The following is a 10,000-nucleotide window of genomic DNA, read 5'->3' as shown; positions in this document are numbered from 1 at the left end:
TTGTAATACATGTAGGTGTCTATTTTCCGCGATTTTGATGTTAGATCGGTGTAGGGCTACTCTATTACTAAGGATTTTTGTAGCGCCTATGTAGGATTTATCGCATGCTGGACATTTTATTACATAGATCACGTTTTTTGAAGTGCAATCTAGTTTTTTTTTAATTTTTAATGTTTGTATGGGGTTCGTAAATGTGTATGTGTTACCCTCTAATATTATGTTGCAGACTCCACATCGTTGTTTGTTGCATTTTGTGACTCCTTTTGTTGCGTCTTGAATGAGTTTGGATGAGGTAAGAATGCGTTTTAGGTTTTTGGGTTGGCGTTTGCTTTTTATTATTTTTGTTGTTTTAAGGAAGTTGTTTAGTTTGCTGTTTTGGTTAAGTAGGACGAGGTTTTCCGTTATCTCTGTGAAAAGCTCTGGGTTGTTTGTGTTGTGTGTGGAGACGTATGTAAGGATTTGTTCTTTGTTTCGTTCTTTAGGGGTTCTCAAATCTTCTACTGGTATATTTGTCGCAAGTTGGATCCCTTTGTCTATAAGTTGTGATGGGTATTTTCTTTTTCTTACATGTATTTGTAGTTCCTTGAGTCGGATTTTTCGAAGGTTATTGCCATTTTCGTTCCCATTGTTGTACCAAACGAAAATGGCACCGACTTACGCTACCCTTACATTAGCCTGCCTAGAAGAAACCTTATATAAAAAATAGAACAAAAATTTGGCCACAGCACTAAAATACTGTTTGTAGAATCATGGAAAAGGTACTTAGATGACTGCTTCATCCTAGTGAAACCCACATGGGGGGACATCACAGACTTACACACCATACTCCAGAACCTACACCCCAAAATTAAATTCACCATAGAACAAAGCTCTACAGAATTACCTTTCCTAGACATACTGATAAAGATTAAAGACAATAACATTATCACAGACATTTACCGCAAACCTACAGACACCCAACAATACCTACACTTTAAAAGTCACCACCCTAAAAGCTGCATAAAATCAATTCCCTACACCCTAGCACGTAGAATCTGCACCATAATCACGGACAATAACCTTCGAAAAATCCGACTCAAGGAACTACGAATAAATTTAAGAAAAAGAAAATACCCATCACAACTTATAGACAAAGGGATCCAACTTGCGACAAATATACCAGTAGAAGATTTGAGAACCCCTAAAGAACGAAACAAAGAACAAATCCTAACATACGTCTCCACACACAACACAAACAACCCAGAGCTTTTCACAGAGATAACGGAAAACCTCGTCCTACTTAACCAAAACAGCAAACTAAACAACTTCCTTAAAACAACAAAAATAATAAAAAGCAAACGCCAACCCAAAAACCTAAAACGCATTCTTACCTCATCCAAACTCATTCAAGACGCAACAAAAGGAGTCACAAAATGCAACAAACAACGATGTGGAGTCTGCAACATAATATTAGAGGGTAACACATACACATTTACGAACCCCATACAAACATTAAAAATTAAAAAAAAAACTAGATTGCACCTCAAAAAACGTGATCTATGTAATAAAATGTCCAGCATGCGATAAATCCTACATAGGCGCTACAAAAATCCTTAGTAATAGAGTAGCCCTACACCGATCCAACATCAAAATCGCGGAAAATAGACACCTACATGTATTACAACATATACACGCATGCAGTGGAGGCAGATTCGAGATAATGCCCATCTTCCAAACTGACAACATCTTCTACTTGCTAACACAAGAAAAAAATTTCATAGCAAAGTTTAACCCCGCCTTAAACATCTCTCCATAGTTATACACATAAATAGGCAAAACACAAAATACACTTACACGCATGCATGCTTGGGTAGGTGTGCACCCTCACACACGAAACAACAAAAAAAGCACAATAAGGCACACGCACACTTTCGCGGGTGCGCGCGCCCCTACCCAGTACAGTATCATTTCTCTTAACTAAACAAACAACTAGAAATTAAACGTATGTATGGGTATGTGCGCGCGTGTGTGCGTATGTATATGTGTGTGTGCGTGGGTGTGCACATATGATTGTGTATGCGTGTGTGTATATGTATATATCATCTGTTATCTATGCTACATCTTGTTTGTATGTATACGTGCACTTATGTTTGGGTGACCGAATCCATGTATGCATATGTGCTTGGATTGGAAAGGAAACTCCAACGAATATATACATAAGGTGGGATGTATGAATATGTATGTGTGTGTGTGATTGTGAGTGCATGTGTCCATATATATATATATATGGGTGGATGAGTGTATACACATCCGTATGTATGTGTGTATATGTATATATATACATATGTATGCACATGTATGAGTGGGTAAATGTGTTCGTGTGGATATGGATATACGCGTATGTGTGAGCCCCTGCATATGTCTGTGTGTGTGCATGTGTGTGTATGTGTATGTGCCCACATAGCATGTGGATGTTTGTGAGTGTATGTGCACATACATATATGTGTGTACATATATGTGTGTATGTGCGTGTATGTGTGTGTATATATATCTTCTACCTATTCTCCATCTTACTTGTGTGTGTGTGGGTGCGTGTACGTATGTCTGAATGATTAAGCGCATATATACATGCGTGTTTTGGTTGGAAAAAAAATATGTATATATATAAAATAAAAAAATAAAAAAATAATTGTTAGCGGTGGATGTATGCGAGTACGTGTGTGAGTGTGTAGGTGGGTATGTATATATGTATATATGTATGCTCCTACATATATTTCTATGTATGTACGTGTGTGTATGTGTGTGTGCCTGCGTGCGTGTGCGTGTACATGTACATGAATGTATATGTATGCGTGTGTGATTGTGTGTGAGTGTATGCTATACATGGGGAAAGAAAGTCTTCAAAAAGAACCCTAAAAAACCATAAAAACCTTCACCATATGGACTAAAAAACACTCTTTGAATATAACTTTGACCGGACACTGTGAACACTTACAGTTGGAGACAGAATGTCTGAACACCACCAACAACAACAGAATGTCTGAACATCACTCTGAAAAACATATTTAATATCAGCAGAGGTAATTCTGCAAACTAACAATTTTAAAGAAAAAAATTTACGAAAATATCTGAAGAGAGCACACCCTAAGCTCGAAACGCGTTATAAAAATATTTTAAAATAAAAATATGATGAAAACCTTTAAAAAAAAAAAAATTATTGATGGCTACACTCTTTTAAATATATATATATAAATATATATATATATATATATATATATATATATATATATATATATATATATATATATGGGGGTACTGTCATTCTTTACATGACTATATAAATATCTCCTCTTTCTCGCGTTGAGAACTGCATTACTGCTTCTTATCATAATGCAAAAGACTTTGGAAATAAACAAAATAAGCTCTGTAGAATGACAGTCAATGTTTCAATACAACAACAACAAAAAAACGCTGTATCACGCCTGTCCTGTGCCTTACTGACGAGAGCCACCGACTATAAATTAGATGGTTGGAGGAGCTAGTTTAATGCACTGAGAAGTTGCAATATAACGAAATCGTCTCCCTCTACATGACTAATATATATCACAGGTATATGAAGTTAGAATAAAAAACATCAACGTGTTAGAGCGTAGATATTACAAGAGGTGTTATTTTATTCAAAGAATCTACAATAATTCATACGTAGTGATACCCAGGTTTCATTTCTCTTATAATTTCTAATTTTGGAGAAATCGATGTCGTAAAGAGCTTTAAAAAATGCATATATACACTTCAAACTTCATCTAACTTCAAGCTGGCCAGATGGTAGCATCCGCCTGTACCCAATATACATAACAATGTACAGTATTTAAAGTACCACATATATAATATATGTGTGTGTTTATATATAATTAAACTAATGGCCTAGTGATTATATATAAATACATAACATATGTTCTTATTTATATAATTCAAGGGTTCAATACTTTAGACAATAAATTTTTTTCAGGATGCAATATTAATTAGAGATAGACACACTAGAATTTACTCATTTTCGGAAAGCTGTACGTCTATTGTACACTTGTTGAAGTACCCGGTGTAGGCATATGAGAATTTAACTGTCTATCGAAGTATTTTTTCCACGACTTGGGGTTAATCAAGCGTAGAAAACATATATTACAAAAGTTTCACCGCCAAAATGTTCCTTTATTTCCTGCTAATACAGCGAGTATATATTCAAAACTTAATTATCAACAACATAAAGTGGGGCTAAAAATGAAGTCTGCGCTTGTCATTTAAAAAAAAGAAACCCGCAAATTTAAGCTAAATTGTGTGTAACTGTTCAAACAAACTATACCTTATTTGAGTCGCCCGTTTATTCATCTATAATTTTACATGTTCATATTTTACTTTTTATTTAAGTATCCCCGGTGGTCACGTAACTTTAAAAAATATAACTTCAAATCCAGATGGCAAAACACCGCAGCAACAAAACAGCTTGAAACCAACTTAAAATATCCACCTTTTAAGTAACAAAGCATGTTTAATCCTAATTGTCTTTGTTCCAAGTTATACACTATAACATTTAGTCCATATGCCTCAACTTTCTGTTAATGATCGTCACGAGCTAATTAATATCCACCTTTCTTGTTCATCTAATCTAGAAATCGGCCGCAGATTGAAATTTGATAAGAAAACGCTTCGAATGACTGTGTAAGAGCACCAAATCACTGACAGACTTCGTGATGCCCCTAAATCTGGCCGTACTAGACTTACTTCTTGCAAGTAAGACAACGCGATAAAAATCCGCAGCCTCAACAACAGATTGTAAACGGCTCCCCGAACACAACAAGAGTGAAATCTTGTTAAAAAGTTAAGGGATTGAAGGAATTGAATTTGCGAGGCTGTGTTGCAAGATGCAAGCCAATGATTTCTCTAAAAAACAGAAAGCTTCGTCTGTTCAATAGGCTAGGCTGTGATTGTAGGACGTACGTCACTCGAAAGAAATGGCGAAGAATTTAATCGTAGGCGCAGTTACGACGCTGCAAGATAGTGGAGGTTTAGTTTTGATGTGGGCCATTATTAGTGCTAATGGTCCAGAGTGATAGTTCGCTCGCAAAGTAGAATTAATTTGACGAAATACATCAATATGTTTACTGAGCATTTTCTACCCTACTTTGACCGGAATTTGGATTATAATTCCATCTTCATGCAGAATAATGCTGCCATTCACACCGGTTACAATGTCAAGATGTTCCTTGAAAAGCATAATATTCCGTGTTTAGATTGGCCTCCATAATCTCCAGACCTCAATCATATCGAAAACGTATGGGATTACATCATGCAACAGATGCGCACTGACAAAATTTTAAATCTGGAATAAATTTGGACAAAATTAAAGTCTGAGATGTCGGATATTTTTCTGTCTTTGTCTGTCCTTGTTGCCATGTCACTAGTAAGGGTGCTGGAGGTAAACGTTTTGTCTGGGCTGACGTTATCCGCCTGATAGTCAGGGACCCGAACCTTGGATTAACCACTAAGGAGGCTGTCCTATCAGCGAGCGCAAAGTACTGGGACTGCTGTATTGCCATTTGGTGAGTGGATCTGGACCATGCAGTAGTCTCTGGTGGGGCCTCTCGATGGCATACTAGTGGGTAATTGTTACGGCTTTACCTTTTCGTGTGTTACAAATAAAAAAAATTCCTGCCTTTTTCTCTCTTACTTTCCCTCTCTGTCCTGCTCTAACCAAGTATGCCGACCTATTCCACAAATCCCCAAACCTCAACATGAAATATCTCCAGAATAAAAACTCGATTAAACCTAGAACCCCATCTTCCAGCGTAGACCCCTACTACCAGGTCTCCTTCTCCAACATCAGGGGTCTACGTTCCAACCTTCCAGAGGTTGAAACCCAATTACAGGAGACGAAACCGGACATATTATTTCTAAGTGAAACTGGAATAGGGCCGACCACTTCCCTAGATGAGTTCATAATTAATGGATACTCCAATTTAACAGCTAAATCTGACTCCCAAGATCGCCATGGGCATGGAATATGTGCCTACATTAAGGATGGCTTCCCATTTGGCAGGGATATCTCTAGAGAAGATCCTAATTTACCCTATATGTGCTTCAGGGTTGCACTTGCTAACACCACTGCATTTATATTTGCCCTCTATAGGCCCCACAACAGCGGAGTTACTATCTTTAAGAGCATATCTGAGAAAATAGACCACATGCTGTCTTCACATCCCTCGGCTAACATCCACATCTGTGGTGACTTCAACGTCCATAACGTGGAATGGCTGACCCATTCAAATAAGACAGATGATGAGGGGAGGTTTTGTCATGATTTTGCCATTGCTTATGACCTCACTCAGATTGTTCGCGAACCCACCCGTGTGCCCGATACACCCAATCAATATGCAAGCCTCTTAGACCTTTTTCTCTCAACTTCCCCTGAGCTATGTTCATGTACCGTTCATTCTCCTCTAGGATCCTCCGACCACTCCGTCGTATCAGTTAAGATAAAAACGAAATGTAAGAAGCCATCAGACGCACCCCTCCACCGTACTGTATACCGATACTCTATGGCTGACTGGGATAGCTTCCGTACATTCATATCTGATTTACCTCTGCACTCCATGCTTAAAAAGGAAGTGTCCTCTATAGTATCCGATCTGACCGAATGGTTAATTGTAGGCATAGACCAATTCATACCATCTAAAAATTTTCAACAAAAACCTAACAGCCAGCCATGGTTCTCCCCAGAATGTGCTGCTGCTATCGCGCACAGAAATCACTTTTTCCATAGCTACCAACGTAATAGATGCACTGAGAATAAAGCCATTTTCAGGACTGCCAGAAACCACTGTAAAAGAGTAATAAAAAATGCAAGAGAGCTATATGCCCAGTCTGTTAAATCCAAGGTAGCTGATCAGCGGCTTGGTTCCCACCAGTTTTGGCAAATAACAAATAGGATCCTGAACAGAAGTGTGCGTTCTATCCCAACCATTATCAATGGACCAGAGGTTATCTCGTCAGCGTCAGACAAGGCCAAACTATTTGCAAAGAACTTTGCAGCTAATTCTACCCTATGCGACGAAGGCCATCAACTCCCCATATTTCCTCCTATAACACAGAACAAGCTAGGTAACATACAAACCTCCGTGCATGAGGTCGCCAAGCTAATAAAAAACCTAGATTCCAGTAAAGCAACTGGCCCTGATGGCATCCCAATTATAGTGTTAAAAAAGCTTCAACCAGAACTTGCTCCCATACTTACGAAACTATTTAAGCGTTGACTTAAGGAGAAGTGCTTTCCGACTCCCTGGAAGACCTCATCAGTTTGCCCTGTATTTAAGAATTCAGGTGATAAGTCATCTCCCTCTCAGTACAGACCAATAAGTCTTCTCTGTGTTATGAGTAAGTTGCTGGAATCAATATTAAATAGAGAAATAGTCAACCACCTCAGCAGGAATAACCTACTTAGTGACACACAATATGGTTTCCGCTCTGCAAGATCTACCGCAGATGTGCTGACGGTTATATCCCACAGGATTAGTGAATCTCTTGACAAAGGCTTCCTTTCTAGGGCAATTGCTCTTGACATATCAAAGGCCTTTGACAAAGTATGGCATAAGGGTCTACTTCACAAGATTTCCAGCTACGGTATAACTGGAAATGTTTTCTCAATCATTAAATCATTTCTCTCCGATAGGCTCATAAGAGTAGTGGTAGATGGACAAAAATCGGAGGCCTGCAATATAAATGCTGGAGTCCCTCAGGGGTCAATACTGGGCCCAAATCTCTTCCTGATCTACATCAATGACCTCCCTAAACACATACTTAAATCATTCGTTGACATCTATGCTGATGACACGACCATCTACGGCAACACATCAAAGGCTGTAAATGACGAAGTTCTCTCGGATTCTCTCTCCTCTGATCTCGAGCGCGTGGTTCAGTGGGGGAAGATGTGGCTGGTTACCTTTAATGCATCCAAAACTAAACTCCTATCCTTACATCATCAACGCTTTGATCCCCAGCTGGCATCAATTGTGATGGATGGCTCTCGTCTGGGTGAGGCCCCGTGTTTTGACAAGCTTCTGGGTTTGACCTTTACTCCTGATCTGAAATGGAACACGTACATCAAGTCTGTTGCCAAGGTCGCTGGAAAGATGGTGGGATCCTTCTACCGCTCCAGAAGATATATCACTACTGATGCAATTCTCTATCTATATAAAAGCCAAGTACGGCCAAGGATGGAATACTGTTGCCATATCTGGGCAGGAGCTGCCAAAAACAGCCTATCATGCCTTGACAGAGTACAAAATAGACTTCGTGGTTTAGTGGGGTATGCCCTTTTCTCTACCCTGCAACCTCTCTCCCACAGAAGAGACGTTGCGAGCCTATCCTTGTTTTATCGTTATTTTCATGGCAGGTGCTCGTCTGAACTCCAATCCCTGGTCCGCCCTCGCCAATCTTTCACGAAAAACACCCGTCTAGCTGAATCCACTGTGAAAAATTTTCCCCACTCTATATCTGTGCCTAAATCAAAACGCGGATTTCATGAGCAAAGCTTCTTTCTTAGAACTGCACGCCTGTGGAACTCTGTTCCGTCTGCCTGCTTCCCTCCGGACTACAACTTGGATGTCTTCAGGTCTAATGTTAACAAATTCCTAATGAACCGCCCCCCTAATAAAACACTTCATAAAATCTCCTCACTAACGTAATGTACTTGCAATAACCCTTATCCCTGAGTGGCTTCCGGGCCTTGATAAGTTGTGATCACTGTGTAAAAAAAAAAAAAAAAAAAAAGACATTAGCGAAATTCGCGCGATCACACAAATATTAATCTGTAAATTTATGGTCTTTACTGTTGTTTTTCTGCTTATAACTGTAAAGTGATATCAAAATTACTTTGTAAATGTTTAAAAACAATGTTCGAATTGCACCTGTGCAAAAACTAAGTTAACAAAACGAAAAGTATTATTTAATAAACATTAGCGATACAGATGTGACTTTTCGCCCTGTAGATAGAAAAATATAACGCCGCTAAGGCGAATAATCATATAGAATTTAAATTAAACATATAAACATTTATTATGTATGTACGTTTCTACCTACGAATAATAAAAAAACTGAATAAATATGTCTATATATAATAAACATTTCAATGTAATTATTAGAACGTAATACTTGTCATTTTGAGTTTTCTTTTTAAACAACCGCATCAAATAAGCACTTCTGTTGATTATCCAATGAAATTAAACGGTAGACGTTGCGCGGTCACTATAAGTGAAGACGTCTTTGTCCAGATAGAATAAATCCAACTAAAATGTAGTATTTTACGTAATGTATATACACTGAATATTTCTGTAATTCACTTATTACATAGAATCGAATGTCGATTTTTCAGATACACTGTTATAGAGATATAATATCAAGAACCGGACTGACTTATATATATATATATATATATATATATATATATATATATATATATATATATATATATATATATTACCACTTGTAAATGGTGTGAGAAATTCCAGTCACATGCAATGTTTCATTGTTTTAAGCCGCCTTGGCCCAATTCTAGTAGGCAGCCTGTGATTGATTTATTTGTATGGGCTAAGATAATTACTTGGCGCTTTTTTTGTAAACATCCATTTTGTTTTCAGTCTACAATAAAACACTCGGCGAGAAAGACTCACGAAAAGTTGGCTCCGAGAAGAATGCCTTATCAAGAATGGAGCCTCCACAATCTCTTCTTGTTATATCACCTAAATGTTTGGTGAAAAAGGACTTTAAATCTCTACAAGCAGAGACACCTTTATTTTGTGCCGAAGATATCCCAAATAGAGGATGGCATCTTTTTAACATTTTCATCGTGTTTTTATCTACTTAATGTTTGAACTTTTCGCAATTCAATTAGGGTCCCAAGGGACTCGGTTTATGCCTAATTAAAGGCACCAGACCTCTTGCCGAGAACACCATGAATTATCATGGACTTTTT

This window comes from Euprymna scolopes, chromosome 1 (genome assembly GCF_053919585.1).
Source record: "Euprymna scolopes isolate OS-2025 chromosome 1, ASM5391958v1, whole genome shotgun sequence".
Lineage (NCBI taxonomy): Eukaryota > Metazoa > Mollusca > Cephalopoda > Sepiida > Sepiolidae > Euprymna > Euprymna scolopes.
Note: the sequence above shows the minus strand (reverse complement) of the source record.